At 40.7% G+C, this 25,788-nt stretch overlaps 2 protein-coding genes and 1 pseudogene across 8 annotated transcripts in view; 1 reads left to right on the top strand and 2 right to left on the bottom strand.

Moving 5' to 3' along the window:
* Nucleotides 1-25,788, top strand: part of LOC101007063 (cytidine monophosphate-N-acetylneuraminic acid hydroxylase) — a 351,297-nt gene that overhangs the window by 60,848 nt on the left and 264,661 nt on the right. Inside the window, exon 2 of the mRNA XM_009204538.4 lies at nt 19,019-19,152. The gene's annotated coding sequence lies outside the window, so the exon portion shown is untranslated. The remainder of the gene's footprint in view (nt 1-19,018; nt 19,153-25,788) is intronic.
* The window catches only part of CARMIL1 (capping protein regulator and myosin 1 linker 1), a 342,024-nt gene that overhangs the window by 230,696 nt on the left and 85,540 nt on the right, over nt 1-25,788 (bottom strand). The gene's annotated exons all lie outside the window — the stretch shown is intronic.
* LOC116275513 lies at nt 5,285-5,384 on the bottom strand (annotated as a pseudogene).

The following is a 25,788-nucleotide window of genomic DNA, read 5'->3' as shown; positions in this document are numbered from 1 at the left end:
TGCCGGGCACTTGGAAATGCTTGGTCAGCACTGAATGTAAAACATGGAAATATGGGTTTCTCTAGTAGTAGAGGCAGGAAATCCCCATCAATAAGGAGTGAAAGCTAATTCCCCTTAGGGCAGTCATTCCTACTCTCCTGGTTGTGCCTGTTAAGTAGAGCCAGGTGTGGTGGTTCATGTCCGTAATCTCAGTACTTTTGGAGACCAACACAGAAAGATCGCTTGAGGCAATGAATTCAAGACCAGCCTGGGCAACAAAGAGAAGCCTCCACAACTTTACCAAAAAATTGTAAAAATTTGCTGGGTGTGGTGGTCCCAGCTGCTACTTTGAGAGGCTGGGGTGAAAGGACTGTTTGAGCCCAGGAGTTGCAGGCTGCAGTGAGCTATGATCATGCCATTGCACTCCAGCCTAGGTGATGGAGCAAGACCCTGTCTCTTAAAAAAAAAAGGCCAAGTGCAGTATCTCATGCCTGTAATCCCAGCACTTGGGGAGGCCAGGGCAGCTGGATTACAAGGTCAGGAGTTTGAGACCAGCCAGGCCAACATGGTGAAACCCCATCTCTACTAAAAATACAAAAAAATTAGCCAGGCTTGGTGACACCTGCCTGTAATCCCAGCTACTCCGGTGGCTGAGGCAGGAGAACTGCTTGAACCCAGGAAGCGGAGGTTGCAGTGAGCTGAGATCGCTCCCCTGCACGCCAGCCTGGGCAACAGAGCAAGACTTCGTCTCAAAAAAAAAAAAAAAAAAGTAGAGAAATCCACATCTAAAAGAGAAAACGTAATAAAACTGTTGTCTGTGCTAACTACTTTCATTTCTATTACATAATAGTAACTGTTTTAACTAAGGCAGACATCACCAAAAGAAACATTAGCTTTTCAGTACTCTCCAGCCTTTACCCTCCTGTTGTAGAGAGAATAATGATGCCAATTCCAACATTTATCAACTTGAGGACATTAAAAAATGCTTCTCCATCAAATGGGTTTCAAAACACCCAGAACACCTGCAGACACATTGCAGGTGTAATGCTACAATCGTAACATGGTTCAACAAGGTCTGGAGGACCCAAGCAGTGAGGACTTTGACTTCCACTTACCTATCTGCTCAAGATCTTTTTCTCTTTTTTTCCTATGAACTGTTTCTCTCATAGTTCTGTTCCATCCTTTTCTTTCTTCCAACAGACACCCATAATGACAGAGCCCATTTGCCAACTCACAGCTAGAGGCAAAGAAATCATTACCCACTAGGAAAAGGGGCCCATAATCGCATCTGGTGATTATTCTCCATTTCATATGATGCTTTTCCCTGGGGCCTCAGTCTTCTACTGAAAATATTTTAATTGTAATTATAAAGTCATGACCATCCACATGTATAGCTGGTTTGCTTCAATTAGAAGTCACTGCAACTAAAAAACAAAGCACTTTCCGTTCCTCACCCTCATTGTGTTTAATATCTCCATTGGCTGAATCTCATGAATGGCTCACTGAATTGAAGAAATGCCCCCAAGTAGGAATTCTAAATTCTGCATCTTCAAAAGATGGTCTTCAAAATCACAGAAAGAAAAGCTGCTGAATTGCAGAATATATATTACTATTTAAAAGGTTATAAATCTTTTAACTTAAGGAAGGGTAGAATTCTTCACTTAGAAAATTCAGAACAATTTACGTTAATGTTTCATTTGTCTTGAACTAGAAACTGTGAGCATAGTGTTCAACAGATTCAGCTATCCACTTACTGACTTTTAAATCTCTGCATATGCTCTCCAGACTATTATCTGGGGAACTATCAAAGAAAGGTTGTGGCCCAAATGCTGGATTTGCCTATTCCTCAGTTCATAACAAGTATTTTTCAAATGTAGACCTATAACTATAAATACTTTTAACTTTCCTTGAACCAGAGCTTTTAAAAATGTATACAGTCTGTACATTAAATGCATTGTTAGTGAACAACGCACTAACAACGCATTAAATGCATTGTTAGTGACATCATAGAGTGTAATCTAGTCTGTCGTGATTTTCTTTTTTTTTTTTTATTGAGACAGTCTCCCTTTGTCACCCAGGCTGGAGTGCAATGGTGCGATCTTGGCCTCCTGGGTTCAAATGATTCTCCTGCCTCAGGCTCCCAAGTAGCTGAGATTACAGGCACCCACTATCATGCCCAGCTAATTTTTATATTTTTGTAGAGATGAGGTTTCACCATGTTGTTGGCCAGGCTGGTCTTGAACTCCTGACCTGAGGTGATACACCTACCTCGGCCTCCCAAAGTGCTAGGATTACAGGCATGAGCCACCACAGCCGGCCTTGTGATGTCTTCTATTATCTAGTAGTATCGTGATTTTCACCTATTGCTTATTACTTTCATGCAAATTCAAATTGACTTTCAAAAGTAAACTCAATAAAAATGACCAGTGTTTATATGACATTTACTATGTGTTGGACATTAGTCTTCGCTTATATTAACTCATTTAACCCTCCTGACAACCCTATGAAGTGGGTACAGTTATTCCCTCAATGTCCTGGGGGGTGTTTGTTTTCATTTGAAAATTCCTACTCCTAAACTATACTAACAAAGTACAAGTAGCAAGATATCAGATTATAAACCACAGGCCAGGCATGGTGGCTCAGGCCTGTAACCCCAGCACTTTGGGAGGCTGAGGTAGGTGGATCACTGGAGGCCAGGAGTTTCATCAACATGGTGAAACCCCATCTCTACCAAAAATACAAAAAGTTAGCCAGGTGTAGTGGCAGACACCTGTAATCCCAGCTACCTGGGAGGCTGAGGCAGGAGGATCACTTGAATCTGTGAGGCGGAGGTTGCAGTGAGCCAAGATTGAGCCACTGCACTCCAGCCTGGGCGACAGAAAAAGATTCTATCCTCATCCCCCAACACACACACACACACACACACACAAAGATTATAAACAACAAAATTAATTCCATGTCCTTATATCCTACCAAGGTAACTGCTTTGACACTGCAAATAACCAGTGTGATTGGTAAAATAATTAAATGTATTATTAAATGTATTAATTCTTGGGCTATTTGCCCACACCAAATTTCCAAAGTTAATCCTACCCTTCATTGTGCATGAGGCACACACACTCAGATATATCCAGACAGCAAGTTAGCTACGGTTGAGAGAAAGCAAGAACTGCAGGCAAGAACAAGCCCAAAAACAATCTGTAACCTGATTTTGAAACCTAAATATTAATTTCATCACCTTCTTTACCAAATCTTCTAACAAGCGGCAAGTCAGACAGAAGTTTCTCTCCCTTCCTCTCCATTCTTTGGGGTGCTAATGAGCAGAAAATGAGAGTCTAAGGCTCAGAATAATCTACGGACTGGAATAATCAGTCTTAGAAAAACTCAAGAGCTGAAACTAAGGCCTTACTAATTTGCACCATGAAAGAGGCCATTTTTTATGTTAGTGCTGACTGATCCAAATCCAAAATAAAAATACCACCAAATCATTATATTCCTCTAGAAAACATGTATTCAAAAGTTTGTCATGATCAAAGCAAACCCTGTGATTTATTTGGTATCTATCCAAAAAAAGCTACTACTATTTATCTCTTTTGTTTATCTATGTGAAAATAAATTCCAAATGACTAGAACAGGGCATGGTCCATAGTAAGTGCTCAATATATGTTTACTAAATGAAATGCATGCATGAATCATTAGGACCCTCAGCATTCTCACTTATCTACTCTGTCTCCAGTCCTCACTCCCTGAAAACCACATTGCACAGAGCCACCAGAGGGATTATTCTAGAACACAAATATAATCATGCCACTCTACTGTTTGAATCCTATTCAGACTTCCCCACACGTCACCAGCAAACTGAAGTTCAAACTCTGTCACAGAGCACCTTTGTTACATCTCCAGCCCATTCTCTCACCACTCCTGGTCTTGAATATATGGCAATAATAGTGAAATTCCCCTCGCCTACATGGTGTTCTCTCCTCCCTTCTATGAACTGGATGTCTTAGATAACTGTTCTCCTGATAAGTTGTACATATCTTTATAGCTGCACTTAGTTCACCACATTACTATCTGCTTTAATGTCCAGCTTTCCTCTCTCAACGAATATGAAAAGATTATCTTATTAATCATTGTCCCTCCAGCATCTAGAAGAGTACTCGGCACATAGTAGGTACTCGATAAATGTTTACTGGATGCTTGGATAGATGAATGGGTGGGAGAAATTAAATAGTATTACATCTATTCAAAAGGAAATTCACAGTCAACCATGCTTTTGAGGATGATGATGTTAGGCTTGCCGAGAGGAAAAAATAAACAAACGTAAGTGGCTTGAACAAAACACTCTATTATTAGCAAAGATTATAGAATTTATAGTCATCAAGTAAGACAGCACCTACTGGAACTTTCGCTTATTTCTCAAGGCAGTGAGGCTTGGATATCCCTGAGAACAAGGCAATGAGGTAGAAGCTATACATTCTTGGATTCTCTGCCTCATAGGTCACATTCCGAAAGCAAATCTAAAAACAGCAATGTTTTTAAGGAAAACAAGCTGGTGTCCATACAGCGCCATGTGGGCATACACAGCTTCCATTGAGTGAACCAGCAGAGGGGATTGGCTCAGAGCAACCTCAACCATCACCCAACAGACACATGAGTCCAAGGCCACTCTTGTGGCAGAAGAAAAGCAAATGAAACCTGTTGTACACATGGCTGGTACCACAGAAACTACTATAAAATTAGAATTTTTGGTTTGTGTCTTAATTGAGGCAGCCAACTTTGACACAGGTGCTGGGTATTGGTGGCCACAGAGGGATCTGAGCATCAACGCTGGCAAAACCAACAAAATGTGCTGTTGCTACGTGTGGGCTGTGTTGGCAGTGGTGCCAGTAATGTTCCACCATGCTGTCCTCCTGTGTCTCAGGCTCTGTCCTCAAACAAAGCATTGGGGCAATTGGGCTGTCTTTCTTAAAAACAAGCATTCTGAAATTTCACGTCTTAAAAACCAGCCGGGCGTGGTGGCACATGCCTGTAATCCCAGCTACTCAGGAGGCTGAGGCAGGAAGAATCGCTTGAACCCAGGAGGCGGAGGTTGCAGTGAGCCAAGATCACACCACTGCACTCCAGCCTGGGCAACAGAGCGAGACTCCATCTCAAAAATTAAATAAATAAATAAATAAATAAAATGTAGATGGAAAGTTTATTATCCTATTTTTGCGTGTATTTAAAAGTTCCCATAATTATTTGTTCTCAAGAAGTTTTGCATAATACAAAGTTTGAAAAACACACAAGCCACAATTTTGTTTTAAAAAATATGAAACATTTCACAAATTTGCATGTCATCCTTGCACAGGGGCCATATTCATGTCTTTATTGCTCCAGTTTTAGTATATGTGCTACCAAAGCAAGAACCACAGTTTTTCTATTTCAAGATATTAACTTCAAGGTAATCAGAACACAAAAAGCAAGAAATCAAGGTTATCTTACTGAAGAGAAAATACCAAAATACTAATACCAGTAATTTAAACATAGATTTCATCCACCCTGGCATAAAGTATCTCAATTAATGTCACCAGAAGGAGACTACACTCTTCTCTATGGATTGTTATATGTTTACGGAAATTATTTGTATTTTTAAAATATATTATTTTTGTTTTTCACTTCAAAACAACTTTAGAGTGGCATCATTCTTCCTTCTACATCTATGTACGTTTGAAACCTTATAAAGACATTTCTTGGCACCCTCAAAAACCACAATCCGAGCCTACCTTATTCCCAACAGCAGACCCACTTTCTCATGCCACTACCCAAGTTAGGGAACAATCTTCTATCTTTTCTGTGACACTGTTACGTTTAAATGTCCTCATGGCTCCTGAGGTACCCACTACCAGATTCATCAGAACCTGTCCAATCAAACCACCCCATTTTACTCAACCCAACCCACTCCTCAGGGCCAGAGAAGTCCACATTCTGCCTTCATTTGGACTTTAGAGCTTCTCTCGTTCATATACTGCCTTCCCTCACCCCCATCCAACTCCCCTGTGATTTTATGATATAATAAGAAATATAAGGCCAGGCATGGTGGCTCATGCCTGTAATCCCAGCACTCTGGGAGGCCTGGGCAGGTAGATTGCTTGTGAGAGGTGAAGTCAGCTGGACTTCCTGGGTCAAGTGGGGACTTGGAGAACTTTTCTGTCTAGGTAGAGAATTGTAAACACATCAATCAGCGCTCTGTGTCTAGCTAAAGGATTGTCAATACACCAATCAGCACTCTGTAAAAATGCACCAATGAGTGCTCTGTGTCTTGCTAAAGGACTGTAAATGCACCAATCAGCACTCTGTAAAAACGCACCAATCAGCACTCTGTGTCTAGCTAAAGGATTGTAAACCCACCAATCAGCACTCTGTAAAACGGACCAATCAGCAGGACATAGGCGGGGACAAATAAGGGAATAAAAGCTGACCACCCCCAGCCAACAGCAGCAACCCACTCAGGTCCCCTTCCACGCTGTGGAAGCTTTGTTCTTTCACTCTTCACAATAAATCTTGCTGCTGCTCACTGTTTGGGTCCGTGTCACCATTAAGAGCTGTAACATTCACCACGAAGGTCCGTGGCTTCATTCTTGAAGTCAGTGAGACCAAAAACTCACCGGAAGGAACCAACTCCAGACACACTTGGAGTCAGGAGTTTAAGACCAGTCTGGCCAACATGGTGAAACCCCGTCTCTACTAAAAATACAAAAATTAGCCAGACGTGGTGATGCACACCTGTAATCCCAGCTACTCGGGAGGCTGAGGCATGAGAATCGCTTTAACCAGAAAGGTGGAGGTTGCAGTGAGCTGAGATTGAGCCACTGTACTCCAGCCTGGGCAACAGAATGAGACTCTGTCTCAAAAAAAATAAAAATAAGGTCTTCATCCCCAGTTCCTAGCACAGAATTTCTAAAACCTTTGGAAGTTCTTGGGCAATAGGAATGAGAAGAGTGTCTCTTGTTCATAATAAACCCATTTTCAATCATACCTGAGTTTAGGCAAATGTGATGACTCCTGGTGGGTCCCTAGAGAGTTTCAGGATGAGGGCTGGTAGTTGCCAGGGGAACCAACCATGAAATTTGAGGAATGAACTTTCAGCCCCTGCCCCATTTCTGGGGAGGGAAGAAGGGATGGAGATTGAACTAATCACCAGTGACCAGTGATGCAGTCAACCATGACTATGTAATGGAAGCTCCACAAAACCCCTAAGTTACAGAGTTCAGAGAGCTTCTGGATTGGTGAACACATGAAGGTGCTAAAAGGGTAGGCATCTAGAGAGGGCATGCCCTTCCTCTATACCTTGTCCTGTGCATGTCTTCCATTTGGCTGCTCCTGGGTTGTAACTTCTGTAACAAACCAGTAATAGGAAGTAAAGTGACTTCGTGAGTTCTGTGAGACTTTTTACAGAGAATTACTGAACCTAAAGAGTGGGGCTCACAGAAACTCAAGATATATCATCTCTTGGTCGAAGTATAGGAGACCTGGACTTACAACTGGTATCTAAAGTGAAGAAGAGTCTTGTGGGTCTAAGCCCATAACCTGTGGGGTCTGTGCTAACTCTGGGTAGTGTCAGAATCGAAGAATTGGTTGTTGGTGTGGAAAAAATCCAGCCATTTGTGTCAGAAGTGTTGTGAGTAGAAACAGATCACAGACCCACCCAATGCGCAAGGGCCAGAATGGCTTAGTTCTAAAGGAAAACATTCTAGAGGAGCCGTTAGACTTAGGTGACACAATTTTTTATAACTGCCTATTTCAATACTATTAAGATATAACCTTCTGCAATTTGGTGGTGCTTGTTTATAATTTGATAGGCAGAACTTAAAGAAACTCAAAAACAGAATTAAGGCGACTCAGTGAAAATTTTAAAGGGCAGGAAAACACAACCTCTGGAATCAAGACTAGGAATTTTGGCAACTAAGTTATCAAAATATTCTCACCATTTATAAATTCTAGCAGACTTTCTCTAACAATATGAAAATAAAGAGAAACAAAAATATAGCAGTCCAAACACACTTACAGCAGAAAGAGAAAAAAAGATGAGTGTACCATCAAAAAGTCCCTTTTCCAATGCAGGTTTCTTGCTACTTTAGACCAAATATTTCGTGTGATCCAAGGCATGAGTCCACATCTGGCAGGAAAGAGTACACAGTCTAGACTGTGGCTCCTTAAAGGAAAAATGTGTGTCTAAGTTATTTGTAAATTTCCAATGACCTACACAGTGCCTGGTGCAAAGAAAACAATAAATGGTTGATTAATAAAGAGAGGCTTGTTGTGAATCACAGGCCTTAGATTTTAAAAAGGAAGAACTATCGATAAAGGTATTTGGAATTTATTTACAAATTCATATCAAACATGAAATCTAATTCAAACAGTAGGAGGTATAAGTATTTTTTTTAGTTTTTCATAGAGTTCATTATCTGGAAATTTTGTAATTCATGTAATTTTAATTTTCCATTTACCTTCCCAATCCAACAAAATCTCTTTCTCTTTCCTTGAGGGCAAGGGTCAGCAAACTACTCCAGAGAGCCAAATGTGACCCACTATTTATTGTTATAAATAAAGTTTTAATGCAAAATAACCACATCCATCAGTTTGTATACTTTCTATGGCTGCTTTCACACTACCATGGCAGAACCGAGTATCTACAACAGAGAATCTGCCCGCAAGCCTAAAATGTTTGCTATCTGGCCCTTTAGAGTAAACATTTGGTGACTTCTTCTTTAGAGTATCATATAATACCAAATACCCCATAAAATACTGTGTTTTTAAAATAACTTGGGAGATTTACTAAGCTAAAGTTATTTACAAGATAATTGGATATGCTATTCACTTTTGGTCCATATGGCTTTATTTACATCCTCACAATTAAAATATACCAAAGACACAGCTTTAAAAGAAGAAAAGCCTAATGATACAGAAAATCCTTTCTTGCCACCTAATTTATGCCATGATCTACTATGCCTTTGAGAGTCCTTAAAGGGCAGAATAAATTCCACAGAGGTAAGAAAAGGAAAGAAAAAAGTGCATAAAGAAGTTCGAAAGAAATGTAAAGCTATACAAAGTAGAAGCAGGGTACAGGGTCACACATACAATATCTTGATCACTCCACATATTGAGTAAATGTGATATTTAACAAGATGAGTTCCGAGTAATGTTAAAGAAAAAGAAACAGCAGAAAAAGCAAGGGAGCCTTTTGGTTTACTTAACCAGGCTAAAAGGCTATTCACAGAAAAGTGCCCTTTTGGAAATATGGCAATCCCAGCCCTTGAGGAGACTCAAGGAAGACAACGTGAAGAGATCAAAGGCATTTCACCCTGACCTGTACCCATTTCAGCAGAAGGTTCATTCCATCCACCTTTCAGTGATCAGAAAGAAGCAAAGCCCTGGAGCCACCTCAAGATACACAGCCTGACTACCTCTGCTTAATGTAGAAAGTTCTCTGGCCAGCTGAGAGATCTCATCGTCCTCTGAAAGAATCTTGTTTATTCCTACCAAACCCAAACCCAAACCCAAAACCCTCCTTCTTCCATCTACCCAAATTCTACACATCCTTCATGGTCACACTCAAAATTCCAAGCAGTGCAACTGTGCTACTCCAGAGGGACCCATTCTCAAAGCTGATGTAAATGGTGTCCCCTGGCATTGTACAACACAGTGGCCCCAATCCCAACTCCTCAAGAAAGCCTCTCCCAACACATCACAGCAGGCTGACATTCCCTTTCTTTCCTCAATATGTATCTTACGGCCCTACTGGACTGTAAGCTCCTAGAAGACAGGACAATATATAGCTCTTTAATACAAAGCTAATAATGGCACGAACACCAAACAGCACCTACTGAGTCAAACTTTGTGCTAAATGCTTTGTATGCATTATCTTATTTAAGTCTCAAAATAATCTTATGCGTATGTGTTATTTTAGTTTTACAGATGAGGAAACTGAGACTTAAAGTTTTAAATTTGCTGTAGTCCATACAACCAGAAAATGGCTGAGCTAGCAGTCTGACCAAGGTCTGTCTGGTTCCAAGAATAATGTTCCTAAATTGTACACTAACTCTCACCCCAAAGGTACCCAATAAAACCTGCTTTTTTTTTTTTTTTTTTTTTTTTTACCCCTAAGATAGTAGATTGGAGACACTGTGAGAATGCCTCTACCACTTGGAACGACAAAATAGTATGGAGAGATGCACACTGTGATTTTTTTTTTTTTTCAGGAAGAAACATAGGAACTTACTATGAGGTAGATGGAAAACTCTAAGTCCCCAGAGTGTGAGAGGAGAATAAACTGCCTCTAGGATATACACTCCTACTGGGGAATCTGGCTATCCAGGCCACAAGGGAAGCCCTCAACCCTATCCAGCACTAAAGCTGATTCAGTGAGCTGTGGGGAGTATATGAGAAGGAGTAGCACTGGACAAGCTTTCAGTGCACTCCCAGTCTCCAGCAAGGACAGAGGGAAGCCACTGCTGATCCTACCTCACAGGGGACCTCGTGGAAGTCAGCCAGCTAACTCAGCCAGCAATCACAGGTTGAGAGAAGCTCAACTGAGATTCACGATATGAGTGGGAACAAGTTCCCTTGGGCAGAACTGAGGGGCAAATGGGAAGTGTGCTGCAGCCATAAGACAGCACAAGGGTTGGCCGCCCCTGCTATTTGGGGAGACCAAGAGAAATGTGGCCTGAAGGCCATGCAAAGGCTAATGGCCTGGGGCAGTTTTGAGTTCTGAGTGCCAACTATCTGGAACCCAGCTAGCTGCTGCTAGTGGTACCCTGTGGCTGTGAGACCTGCCTTGCCAAGTGCATGAAAGCTGAGTAGGGCTTGCTGCTACCTGCTACTCCCCACTCTCCATGCAGACTCTTCAGTGCAGCAGAAGCAGCTGTGCTTTTCCTTTGAATATACCCCAGCAGCCAGAGAACTGCCCTCTGATCCTCACTGGGACCGCTGCTTTTGCCCGCATATGGAGAGCTAGAGCACAGACTTGCCTGACCCAGCCCCAACTTGGCTTTGCCCCTCAATCCTACCCTGTTAGCTTGTTCTTTGGAGAACAGAAACTTTTGGGAGCTCTATGGCCCCACCAATTGCCTGAGACACCAGAGTACCTCCCCTGGGTACATAAGGCAAGCACAAATCCTACCACTACCACAGCTGGTGCTCTTTTGCAAGCACCACCTTCTGATTGGAGGTCAACTGACACAGGCCATTATAGCATCTTCAGGCAGAAGAACACAGCATGCAGGAAGGAGAAAACTCATGTGTGACCTCAGCAATCACCATTGCCTGCAACACCCTGGCTAACCAAGAGATCCTGAGTCTGTCCATGTGACCAGTTCATCTACTACTACAACCAGTATTTGAAAAAACCAACACACTAAGGCTTTTCATAACCAAGGAATCTCACAGCACTCCCCTGCCATCCCCATCAGAACTGGTGCTGGTACCCACTGCTGGGATACTTGAGGATCCACATCACTGGATCCCTTGAAGACATCCCCCAGCACCACCCTGGAGTGTAGCAGCCCCACTAGGCAACTAGACCTAGATAAAAGTTTCATTCACAGTAGTCTGGACTTCAGGGACTTCTACTCCTAAGGGAAAAAGAAATGCATGACATCAAGGGAGCACTCCATGAAACAAAAGAATCAAGATGGCAGGCCTTGAGTCCCAGAACTTTCCATTTCTGGGAAGTTTCTTTTAGCAGAGACACAGTTGCAGTGCTTGGCTCAGCAGAAAATGTCTGTGGCTCTACCCCAACAGCCAGTCAGCCCTGGTGCTCATGAAGGGTCTTAAAGAAGGTGATTTCTTCTCCCCTTCATCCACCATCGACATAGCTGAGGCTTCCCCCATGGGAGCTCAGCATGGATGTACCTGTAGACATTCTTTCTGGGATACTTCAGGGTGGCTGCATCCACATAGAAAGAATGTCCCCTAGGTTCAAGCTTGCACAAGGGGTACAATCCTTTCTATGATGAACATCAACATTCCTACAGACGAAAAGAGGTGCCTGATCTGAATAGCTGGAACGCTGAGTCAGGAGTGTAATTGGAAGGTGGATCACTTTCCTGCTAGTCTAGTAGGGAAGCTGAGGTGGGTTCTTCCCTTTCCCTTGAAAAAACCTCAGTGCATTTCACTGAGAGCTGCCCCAGCTGCTTCTATCAAGGCTGAGACCTCTGCCCACCACTGAGTATTGCATTTACCAACCTGCTTTAGCCACAGCTGATTTTTACCCATGGACATCTCTCCTACTGGCCTGAAGCCTAAGCTGTTCAACTCAGTAAATAAAATACTGCTGAAAAAAATAAATTAATTAAAACGTGTACACCACTGGGGAATGAGATCAGCTTTAAGAGACCTCTGCAATTCCAACCCCACAGGAGACAATGAACCTTCTCACAACCAAGCCCTATGCTACTACAACCTGCATCTGAGAAAGCTATCATGCAAAGACTCTCTGTAACCAAGGAACTCATACAAAGTCTTCACCCCTGAAACCACCAAGAGCTGAATTAGGCTATAATAAACTATAAACATTAAAGTCACATCCTCAAGGGGGAAAAATTTTTTTTAAGTCAAATCAAAAATAAATTCAAGAATAATTAGAATAGCCTACCCAAATTAGAAGGAACTAGAAAAATAATTCTGGCAGCCAGGTGCGGTGGCTCATGCCTGTAATCCCAGCACTTTGGGAGGTTGAGGCAGACGGATCACCTGAGGTAGGAAGTTCAAGATCAGTCTGGCCAACATGGTGAAACCCCGTCTCTATTAAAAATACAAAAATTAGCTGGGCATGGTGGTGGGCACCGTAAGCCCAGCTACTTGCAAGGCTGAGGCAGGAGAATCCCTTGAACCCAGGAAGCAGAGGTTGCAGTGAGCCAAGATCGTGCCATTGCACTCCAGCCTGGGCAACAAGAACAAAACTCCATCTCAAAAAATAATAATAATAATTCTGGCAATATGACAAAACAGGGTTCTATAACAACCCCAAAAGATCACACTAGATCTTCTGCAATGGATCCAAACCAAGAGGAAATCTTTGAAATACCAGATAAAGAATTCAAAAGGTGGATTATTAAAGCTATTCAAGGAAATACAAGAAAGAGCATAAAGAAATTGAAAAAACAGTTCACGGTATGAACAAAAAATTTTCTACAGAGCTAGATATTCTGAAGAAAAATCAATCGGAACTTCTGGAAATTAAAGATACACTTAGGAAATTGCAAAATATAGTGGAAAGTTTTAATGTTAGACTAGAACAAGTAGAAAAAAGAATTTCAGAGCTTGAAGATAAGCCTTTCAAATTAACCCAGACAAAAATAAAGAAAAAATAATTAAAAGAAATGAACAAAGTCTCCAAGAAATGAGATTACGTAAAACAGTCAAGCCTTAGAATCAATGGTGTTACTGAGGGAGAAGAGAAAGCAAAAAGTTTGGGAAACTTATTGGAGAAAATAGGTGAGAAAAATTTCCCTGGCCTTGCTGGAGATTTAGGTAACCAAATGTAAGAAGCATAAATAATTCCTGGGAGATTCACTGCAAAAAGGACATCATCAAGGCATACAGTCATCAGGCTATCTAAAGTAAACATGAAGGAAAGAATTCTAAGAGTAGTGAGACAAAAGTATCAGGCAACCTACAGGGGAAAACATACCAGACTAACAGCAGACTTCTCCGCAGAAACCATACAAGCCAGAAGGGACTGGAGTCCTATCTTTAGCCTCCTCAAACAGAATAACTGTCAGTCACGAATTTTTTATCCAGCAAGACTAAGTTTTACAAATGGAGTCTTTTTCAGAGAAGCAAATGCTGAGGGAATGTGTCACTACCAGACCAGCCCTATAAGAAATGCTAAAAGGAGTTATTAATCTTGAATCAAAAGGTTGATATGCACCAAAATAGAACCTCTAGAAAGCATAAAACATATAGGATATATCAAACCATAATACAATGAAGAAAACCAAGTACCTATGTAACAACACGGTAACTGAACAATACCTTGCATCTTGAGACTAAATACTCCATTAAAAGATATACTTTGGTAGAATGGATAAAAAGTCACAAATCAAATATCTGCTGTCTTCAAGAGAATCAACTAACATGAAAAGACTCTTATAGACTCCAGGTAAAGAGGTAGAAAAAGATATTCCATGTAAATGAGAATCACAAGTGAGCAGGAAAAGCAATTCTTCCATCAGATAAAACAGACTTTAAAACAACAACAGTAAAAAAAGACAAAATATGCCATTATATAATAATAAAAGGATCAATCGAACAAGATGGTATTACAATTCTAGATATATATGCACCTAAGTCTGGAACTCCAGATTCATAAAACAATTACTACTGGACCTAAGAAAAGAAATAGACAGCAACATAATAATAGTGGCTTCCATACTCCACTGACAGCACTACATAGATCATCAAGGAAGAAAGTCAACTAAGAAATACCAAGCTTAAACTATACTCTAGAACAAATGGACCTAATATATTCACAGAATATCCCACCCAAGAACTGCAAAATATACGTTCTTCTCATCAGAACATGGACCATTCTCCAAGACACACCATATGACAGGCCACAAAACAAGTCTCAATACATTTTAAAAAATCAAAATCATACCAAGTACCTTCTCAGACCACAATGGAAAAACCAGAAATCATCTCCAAAAGGAATTCCCAAAACTATACAAATACACAGAAATTAAACAACCTACTCCTGAATGACTTTTAGGTGAACAATGACATCAAGATGGATATTAAGAAATATTTCAAAATGAATAACAGTGACACACATCATCAAAACCTCTGGAATACAGCAAGAGCAATGCTGTGAGTTAAGTTTATAGCACTAAATGCCTACATCAAAAAGTATGAAAGATCACAAACTGACAACCTAACCTCATACCTCAAGGAGCTAGAGAAACATGAAGAAACCAAACCCAAAGCTAGCAGAATGAACGAAATAACAAAGAGTTTCTCATTAGAGCAGAACTAAATGAAACTGAAACAAACAAACAAAAAATAAAAAAGATCAAGGAAACGAAAACTTGGTTTTTGGAAAAGATAAAAAAAATCAATAGATGATTAGCTAGATTAACCAGGAAAAGATTCAAGTAAGTTCAATTAGAAATGAAAATGGAGGCTGGGCGTGGTGGCTCAGGCCTGTAATCCCAGAATTTCGGGAGGCTGAGGCAGACAGATCACGAGGTCAGAAGATTGAGACCATTCTGGCCAACATGGTGAAACCCGGTCTCTACTACAAATACAAAAACATTAGCCAGGTGTGGTGGCACATGCCTATAATCCCAGCTACTCGGGAGGCTAAGGCAGGAGAATCGTTTGAACTAGGGAGGCAGAGGTTGCAGTGAACCAAGATCGCACCACTACACTTCAGCCTGGCGATAAAGCAAGACTCTGTCAAAAAAATAAAATAAATAAATGAAAATGGAGACATTATAACCAACAGAAATGTAAAAGATCGTTCAAGACTACTACGAACACCTACATGCAAACAAACTAGAAAATCTAGAGGAAATGGACAAATTCCTGGAAACATACAATCCTCCTAACTTGAATCAGGAAGAAATAGAAATCCTGAATAGACCAACAAAAAGTAGCAAGACTGAATCAGTAATTTTAAAATTGCCAAAAAAAAAAAAAAAAAGAAAAAGAAAGCACAGGGCCACATAGATTCACAGCTGAATTGTACCAGACATTCAAAGAATTGGTACCAATCTGCTGAAACTATTCCAAAAGATTGAGAAAGAGGGTATCCTCTATAACTCATTCTATGACACCAGTATCACCCTGATACCAAAACCATGAAAGGACATAACAGAAAAAAAAAAGACAAAGAAAACTACAGAACAATATCCTTAAATCAACATAGATGTAAAATCCTCAACAAAATACTAGCAAACTGAATCCAACAGCACATCAAAAAGATAATTCACCATGACCAAGTGGGTTTCATCCAGGATATAGGGATGGTTTAACAAATGCAAGTCAATAAATGTGAAACATCATAAACAGAATTTTAAAAAAACAAAAACCTGTCGATCATCTCAATAGATGCAGAAAAAGCATTTGGTAAAATCCAGCATCCCTTTATGATAAAAATTCTCAACAAACTAGGGAAGAAGGAATATACTTCAAAATAATAAAAGCCATATATGACAAATCCACAACCAACATCATACTGAAGGGGAAAAGTTGAAATCATTGCCCTTCAGAACTGGAACAAGACAAGGAAGCCCACTTTCACCACTTCTATTCAACATAGCACCAGAAGCCCTAGTCAGAGCAATCAGGCAAGAGAAAAAAATAAAGGGCATCCAAATTGGAAAAGAGTAAGTTACACTATCTCTGTTTGCCAGTAGTATGACTGTATACCTAGAAAACCCTAAAGACTCCTCCAAAAGACTCCTAGATTTGATAAATGAACTCACTGAAGTCTCAGGTTACAAAATCAATGTACACAAATCAGTAGCACTGCCATACACCAACAACAATCAAACTGAGAATCAAATCAAGAACTCAATCCCTTTTATAATAGCAGCAAAAATAAAATAAAATAAGTTACCTAGAAATATACTTAACCAAGGAGGTGAAAAATCTCTTCAAGGAGAACGACAAAACACTGCTGAAGGAAATCAAAGATAATACAAACAAATGGAAAAAATATCGCATGCTCATGAATTGGAAGAATCAATTTCACAAAAATGGCCATACTGCCCAAAGCAATCTAGAGATTCAATGCAACTTCTATCAAAATACCAACATCATTTTTCACAGAATTAGAAAAAAAAATTCATATGGAACCAAAAAGAACCCAAATAGCCAAAGCAATCCTAAGCAAAAAGAACAAACATGAAGGCATCACTTCAAATTATACTACAAGGTTATAGTTACCAAAACAGCATGGCATTGGTATAAAAGTAAATACAGAGGCCAATGTAACAGAATAGAGAACACAATAATAAAACCAAATGCCTACAACCACAATTGATCTTCAACAAAGTATACAAAAACATAAATTGGAGAAAGGACTCCCTATTCAATAAATGGTGCTGAAAAAACGGGATAGCCACATGTATAAGAATGAAACTGGATCCCTATCTCTCACCATATACAAAAATCAACTCAAGATGGATCAAAGACTTACATCTAAGAGCTGAAACCATAAAAATTAGAGTAGACAACCTAGGAAGAACTTTTGGACATTGGTCTAGGTAAAGAATTTATGACTAAGACCCCAAAAGCAAATGCAACAAAAACAAAAATAAATAAATAGAAACTAATTAAACGAAAAAGCTTCTGCACAGCAAATCATCATCAGAGTAAACAGACGACCCGCAGAGTAGGAGAAAATATTTGCAAACTATGCATCTGACAAAGAACTAATATCCACAATCTACAAGTAACTCAAACAAATTAGCAAGAAAAAAAAACAATCCCATCAAAAAGTGGGCAAATGACATGAATAGACATTTCTCAAAAGAAGATATACAAATAGCCAACAAATATACAAAACAATGTTCAACATCACTGATCATCAGGGAAATGCAAATTAAAACCACAACAAGATACCACCCAGCCAGAATAGCCATTACTAAAAAGTTAAAATACAATGGATGTTGGCAAGGATGTGGTAAAAAGGGAACACTTACTTATACACTGCTGGTGGGAGTGTAAATTAGTACAACCTGTATGGAAAACAGCATGAAGATTCCTTAAAGAACTGAAAGTAAATATACCATTCCACCCAGCAATCCCACTACTGGGCATCTACTAAAAGGAAAAGAGGTCATTCTATCAAGACTCGTGCACACATCATAGCACCATTTGTACTTGCAAAGACACAGAACCAACCTGAGTGCCCATCAACTGATGGTGGATAAAGAAAATGTGGTCTATATACACTATAGAATACTACTCAGACATAAAACAGAATGAAATATCTTTCACAGCAATTTGGATGGAGCTGGAGGCCATTATTCTACGTGAAGTAACTCAGGAATGGAAAACCAAATACCATACGTTCTCACGTATAAGAGGGAGCTAAACTATGGGTACACAAAAGCATATAGAGTCGTTTAACAAACTTTGGTGACTCAGAAGAGGGGAGGGGAGGGGAGGAGATATGAGGGACAAAAAAACTACATATTGGGTCCACTATACACAGATGATGGGTGCACTAAAATCTCAGACTTCACCACTATACAATTTGTCCATGTAACCAAAAACCATTTGTACCTCAAAAGCTATTGAAATTTTACACACACAGATATATATATATATATATATGTATATATATGTATGTGTATATATATATATATCTCTCTCTCAACTAAAAAAAAAAATCTAGTGAACAAAACTCCTGGTTCAACCTACAGTTAGTCCTTTAGACTTTCCACTTCTAAGAGAGAACAGCTCTCAGGGTGGAAGAGTTACGAGGCAGACAAACCCCATAGTGCTATCATCCCACACAAATGCAGGGGCTGTATGACTCCATCAGGGCAGTACAAAAGACAAAATATTCCCGTCCTTTGCTCCTAAGAGCAAGCACATCATGGCAGGCAGTTTACGATTATTTTCCACATGTCTTCTTTACTAGCCAGGCCATTCATGTCTTTATATTTGACAACTGGCTACACACCCTCAAAAATAAACACAGTGATGGAAAGGTTGCTCTGTTCCCTGCTAATACATGTGTAATAAAGCTACTCTTGCAGAAGCTTGGTGCTGTGGTCAAAAGGAACACCTTCCCCCTCCTACCCCCATAAAGATGAAGGTCTTGAATAAAACAGAAGCCACCCAGAGTCCAGTTCTGAAATGAAAATATCACACTCATAAAAGCATTAAGAAGGTTCCTTATTGAGCTGGTTTCAAATGTTTAATTACTGTAATTATATGCATACATACTTTATCACTGTTTTCTAATGAGGTTGGCAAGGAGATAGAAACTTGGCATTTTATTCCTAGTTTAATGCGCTTGTTTTTATGCTTACTGTAACAGCTTGCTAGAAGAGCACTGAAGATAGAGTCGGATACGCTTTAAAGGACAAGGGAAAACAGCTCCCAGTGGATGGTACACACATGGCAAAAGGCCAAGACTAGAAGCACTGTCATTAGGAAAAGGAATCAACCAAGGTAAGCAACATCATTCACAAACAGGAAAATCTGGACTGTGACCTACCTACCTTCTCTCCTCACTTCAAGTAAGACTCTGAGCTTTAAAAACAAGGAGAGTGGCTGGGAGGGGGAGTCACAGCTGCTTAATCTGAAAGCACCTTTCAGTTTCTTTGCAAAAGTTTCCAAGTCAAGGGGAAAATTCAATACCCAAACATACAAAGCAAGCTCCAGAGGCAAATGTGGGCACTTCTGAGAGCAGCAGTACTCCAGGGTTGGTTCCTAGCCTACAAGAGTTCTGGTGAAAGAGGCTACTGTGAACCAAAGATCCAGCCTTCCTGCAGAGGAAGAAAGTCAGCAGTTTACTTGGGAATTTGCCACCTCAATACACAGCAAGTGAGGAAGCGGTGAGAGGTGGCAGATGGAAAGGGGTAAGGGGGGCGAGGGGCACAAGCTAGACCCAGACAGCTGTGGTGTTATAAAAATGTAGCAGCCAAGCAATGTGGAAACGGGAGTCTTAAGCATCTGATTAACCGAGAAGCAGCTGTGGTAATTTCTGGACTAGCTTAAAAAAAAAAAAAATCAAAATACAGCATTGCATTCAACTGTTAAGCTGACTGCAAGAGCGATCAATGGGTTGAGAATAAAACTAAAGCTCGAGACACTGAGCCTTGCTCTAATGGTGTCGATGGCACAGGGCCATGCTAAGGGGTAAAACCAGGTTATGATGAGTTCCCCGTCTGAGACTTCCAAGAAGCATTCCCTAGAACAGGATCCAAGACAGATCCACCCAATATTTAAATCCAGCCTTTAACAAAGGCCCTGTATAGACACCAGACTAACTAATTTGAGCCTGAAAGGAGACTCCTAAAAGTTTGGATAAACTTAGTTACTTACACTCCTCTATTATAGTAGAAATAGACATGTGACCTAATCATGTAAGGGGTTTTAAATTCAGCCAAAATAACTGGCAAATTTTTCTTGCTAAAATGGTGAAAATGAACTCTCCTAACAGAGTTCCTCCATTGAAATTCTTTACAGTAAATCAATAAGTACATCATTCTGTATAACATATTGATAAAGACAACATATTTTGACCAATTAAACATTTTAGTCAAAAAACACGAGTCTGGAACAAGGAAGAATATACATACATGAAGCCATTTATCATATTAAAATACATAAAGCAAGAGTGTAGACATGTAAAATCTCATTAACTCCACATCTAGATATTTCAACCATTTCTGAAAGGTAGACAGAGGACTCCAGAGTAAAGACTACAGGACTTAACCATTTTAGTAGAGATTTTAGGGAGATTCACAGAACTGCCAATCAGGTGGGTCTTGCGTTATTGGTTATATCATAATCATCTGGGGTTCTATGAGATTCTGGAGTAATGTCTGTTTTGTCTCTCTAAATTGAAAGCATGTCTTTGATTTCACTTGGAAACACTGATCTGTATGCAGCTGGTGCTTATTAGGAGGTGTTAGCTGTCTGTTCAATGTGCTGTAAGAGTGATGTACTGGGCTAATTTAACCCAAATAGCTTTATAATTCTGTCACAACCTCTCTGCAGCCGCCTACTTTTCCTAGGGCAGGGAAATGTAAATCATTTTAAGAAATGGAAAAAGTGTGATTTAAGTAATTCAGCTTAGTTTACTTCCCTTGGGAAAGGACAGCTAACAACTACTCTCAGAAACTAAACAAGTCGTGTCTGATGTCTATTAGTTATTTAAATTTAGCCACACCTTTAACTAATAAAGAGAAAGTGTCCTAGTCAACTCCAGTAAGGATCAGGGTTCTCTGCTTCTGGCATATCAACTGACTTGAACTGAATTTCTCCCAGAGTTGTGCTCAGAATTTTACTGACAGTTCAGCTGACATGGAAAGGTCTGAATGTGGCCGGGTGCGGTGGCTCACACCCGTAATGGGAGGTCAAGGCAGGCGGATCACTTGAGGTCAGGAGTTTGTGACCAGCTTGGCCAACATGGTGAAACCTCATCTCTCTACTAAAAATACAAAAATCAGGCAGGCATGGTGGTGTGTGCCTGTAATCCCAGCTACTCCGGAGACTGAGGCAGGAGAATCACTTGAACCTGGGAGGCAGAAGTTGCAGTGAGCCGAGATCGCGCCACTGCACTCCAGCCTAGGCGACAGACCGAGGCTCCGTCAGGGTTTGGGGGAAGAGTCTGAATGCAGCACAGGAGAGATGGTCTGTAGATAATGAAGCCAAGTGTGGGCTGTTTGGAAGTCAAGTGTTCACACACGGGAACCTGTCCCAACATATGAATTACTTCCTTACTGTATTAACATTCTCCCTCCTTAACTTTTCCCTCCCCAAGTCTTACCCTCCTTACCTTCCTCTTCAAGCCTTAACAGGACTGAGTACCAGTAAGGGCACACACAGCCACACCACACACAGCTGAGTGTTCTGGGGGCACTGGTGGTGTTGGTTCGCTAGCTCTCCCCTAGAAGGTCCTTCCAGACACAGCAGCAACCCCCACTTTCTGCTCCTCAATGGCAGCCTCCCTCCAAACCACTCCCAAACCCCAAATCAGCCCCAAGGAGACCAGGTCTTCACCCCACTCAACAGCTTACATCCCACTCGACCAAATGTTGTCAATGACAACATTGCTTTGTTTGTTTTTTAACCAGCATATATAGGGATACCCTCAGTATTCTTAGCACTAACAAAAACAGCTCCAAAGAGAGAAACTGAAACCAAAAGTTTACATCACGGATCCCCCTTCCACCAAAAAAGCAAATGTTATGCAGCACTAGACCACACCCCCACATCAAAACTGCAGCACAAGCTTTTCTGAACATTTGAGAGAAACCAATTTTCACAGTAGCAGCCAACATGTGAAAATACTTTTATTGCAAAATTGAAGAGTGCAGTTCAGCAAATGCATACTGGAATGCTGCTATGAGTAATTACACAGGTGGTTATGCAAACACTGAACTGATGCATCAATTTGGCAGAAGTATAAACATTTCTAGAATAGTATGCAAGGTTCAGTTACCTAGATCTGCTAGTTAACTTCCTTTACCTCTGAAAGAGCTCCCCCAAAGTCAATCATTTTCCAAAGGAAAAGTCATAGTGAGAAATACATTTAAGTAGGCAAGAAAAGAACACACTTATGTTAAACCGACACAATCATTTTTAAATGAGCATCTTACCAGGGGCAGACATGATTATTCTCTTGTGTCCTGTAAGAGGGTGCTGTTGGTTAACTTAATTCAAACAAATCTTTAATCTTGAAAACTTTCATTTATTTGTATAATGCATTATGAGATCTAGTATGTACTAGGCACTATTCTAAAAGGCTGGATATACAGCAGGGAGCAAAATAGGCAAAAATCCCTGCCTTCAGGAGGTTTACATTCTACGAAAGAGAAAACAATGCATAGACACATAACAAAGCCATGGGGCATGTTCAAAGCTGATCAAAGTGTGATGGAGAAAAATAAAGCAAAATGGTGTGAGGGTGAGGTGTTACAATTTTAAATGTCAGGTACAGACACAGAAAAAAGGTAACATTGTACAGAGATCTGAAGAAGGTGAGGAAGTGCCCCAAATTGCATGGAAATCTTAGGAAAGTTTTCCAGGCAGAGAGAACAGCTAGTTCAAAGACACTGAAAGGCCAGGTACGGTGGCTCATGCCTGTAATCCCAGCACTTTGAGAAGCCAAGATGGAAGGACTGCTTGAGGCTAGGAGTTTAAGATCAGCCTGGGCAACACAGTGAGACCACATCTCTACAATTTTTTTTTTTTTTTTTTTTTTTTTTAATTAGCCAGGCATGGTAGTACAGATTTGTAATCCTAGCTATTTGGGAGGCTGAAATGGGAGGACTACTTGAACCCAGGAGTTTGAGGTTTCAGTGAGCTGTGATACTGTCACTGTTGCTGGAGCAACAGAGCAAGACACTGTCTCTAAATACATAATACATACATACATAAATGGACACTGAAAGAAGAGAATGTCTAGGCAGTTCAATGATCAACAAAAATCTACACATTTTGCTGTTTCCTAATCTTAAATACTACATCCCACATACATTTCAAAAGTACAAATTTCAAAAGACTTATGGCCAGGCATGGTGAGTCACACCTGTACACCTGTAATCCTAGTACCCTGGGAGGCCAAGGCAGGCGGATCGCTTGAACTCAAGAGATCGAGGCCATCCTAGGCAACAAGGCAAAACCCCATCTCTACTAAAAAAGAAAATGAGGCAGGTGCAGTGGCACATGCCTATAGTCCCAGCTACTCAGGAGGTTGAGGCAGGAGAATCACTTGAGCCTGGGAAGTGAAGGTTGCAGTGAGGTGAGATTGCATCAAAACACTCCAGTCTGGGTGACAGAGCCAGACCCTGTCTTAAAAAAAGTGAGGTGGATAGGGGGTAATTCTTCTCCAATATTGGAAGTTTTTTCTTAAATATACAGCATCTGGCACTACTGTGATAAATAGAAATGTATGCATTTTGCTTTCCCACTATCCCTCAGTGCACTGACAGCTTCTTGTCTGTAGTGAGTTAAGTCCCAGAGGCACTGGGAATATGTTTAGCACCAGAGCAACCAAGGCTAGTAGGCTGAATACAGCACTCAGATGGGCTGCAAGCCAAAGATGCCTATACACGGATTCAAGAAATGATGTGCAAGAATCTCTACCTTTATTCTCTACCCTACAACCATCCTCATCATTGTGGCAGCATCAAGGTGGTGAAGGAACTCAGCACAGAAAACACTGAAAATGGTAACAAGACCAAAATAGAGCTGGACGGAAAAAATATCCAATCTCTGCACTTCCAAAATAATAATGTGATCCAAGCTTCTTTTTTAAAATTTAAGATTTATAAAAAACAAAAGAGACTTTATTTTGAGTACAGAGGAAGAGAAAAGGAGAACTGTGTCGGTAGAAACAGAATGTGAATACTGGGAATCAGGATAGAGAAAGGCCAAGGCTGAGTGAAAGGAGTCAAGGCTGAGAATCAGAGGTGCTTGGGCCCCCTCCTCACTTCCTGGTCCACTAGTGGTATAGCCTTGGGCATGACACTGTACTCTTCTGGGGTTTCCCTTCCTCATCTACTAAAAAGAATTCATCCCAGCCCTTTGGGAGGCCGAGGCGGGTGGATCACCTGAGGTCAGGAGTTCAAGACCAGCCTGGCCAACATGGCGAAATCCCACCTCTACTAAAAATACAAAAATTAGCCGGGCGTGGTGGCAGGCACTTGTAACCCCAGTACTGGGAAGCTGAGGCAGGAGAATCATTTGAACCCGGGAGGCGGAGGTTGCAATGAGCCAAGATCGTGCCACTGCACTCCAGCCTGGGCGACAAGACAGAAACTCTGTCTCAAAAAAAAAAAAAGAAAAAAAAGAAAAAAAAGAAAAAAAAATTCATATAGGATTGCTTTAAAAATTGGCAACAGTGGATTAAAAGCAGCTAGGATGTTAAAAAGCCAATCTCAAAAGGTTACATGTTGTCTAGTTGCATTTATAGAGACTACTTAAAACGACAAAATTATAGAGAAGGAGAGAGTTGGCTATGGTTATAAAGGCATACCATTTGGGATCCTTGTGATGGAACTGTTCTGTATCTTAACTGCAGTGGTGGTCACATAAATTTTCACATGTGAAAAATTGTACAGAACTAAATGTACACACACAAACAAGAAGAATGTGTGTAAAACCTATGAAATCTAAAAAGCGGCAGGGCATAGTGGCTCATGCCTGTAATGCCAACATTTTGGGAGGCCAGGCAAGAGGGTCACTTGAGCCCAGGAGTTCAAGCCCAGCCTAGGCAACATAGTAAGACCCCATCTCTACAAATTTTTTTTTGTTAATTACAGGCATGGTAGTGCATGCCTGTGGTCATAGCTAGCTACATTGGAGGCTGAGGAGGGAGGATCGCTTGAGCCCAGGTGGTCAAGGCTCTGCTGAACCATGATATTGCTACTACGGTCCAGCCTGGGCAACAGAGTGAGACCCTGTCTCAAAAGAAGAAAGAAGAGAGGGGAGGGGAGGGGAGGGGAGGGGAGGGGAGGGGAGGGAGAAAGAAGGAAAGAAAAGAAATCTAAAAAGTGTTAAAGTGTTGATGACTATATCAGTGTTAATTGCCTGATTGTGATACTGTAATACTGTTACGCAACACGTTACCATTGGGAGAAACTGGGTGAAAGGGACACAGAATCATTCTGTATAATTTCTTACAACTATATATCAATCTATGTATAAAACTATACATGATCTTTAAAATCTCTTCACCTTAAAATGTCTGGCATGTTTGGAAATGATCCATAAATGGCATATTGGTCAAGTTATCCTCTCACCTAAAAAGCAGAACTGCTAATTCGTACTTCCCACTAATGAGATTCTAGAGGAAATGCTCAGCAATGTAGCTGGCACCAAGAAAGAGCTCACTCAATGGTCATTATCCTGGCCCTTCAAAACCTCACAAATACCCAAGGAAAATGCAAACACTTTTTTACATAACCAGTGGAGAAACTTACAGAGTTTGCTGGCTCTGAATAATAAACATGTACGCACCAATATAAAAGAGCCCTCTAAAAGAGAGGAAACAAAAAAATTTTCCGTGGTGTAGAACAGCCTTTGTCACAGTGTTCTCCATAGAACACTAATCCTCTGAGCTGCTCCTAAATA

This window comes from Papio anubis, chromosome 6 (genome assembly GCF_008728515.1).
Source record: "Papio anubis isolate 15944 chromosome 6, Panubis1.0, whole genome shotgun sequence".
NCBI classification, from domain to species: Eukaryota; Metazoa; Chordata; class Mammalia; order Primates; family Cercopithecidae; genus Papio; species Papio anubis.
This window is presented reverse-complemented; position numbering and strand designations above follow the sequence as displayed.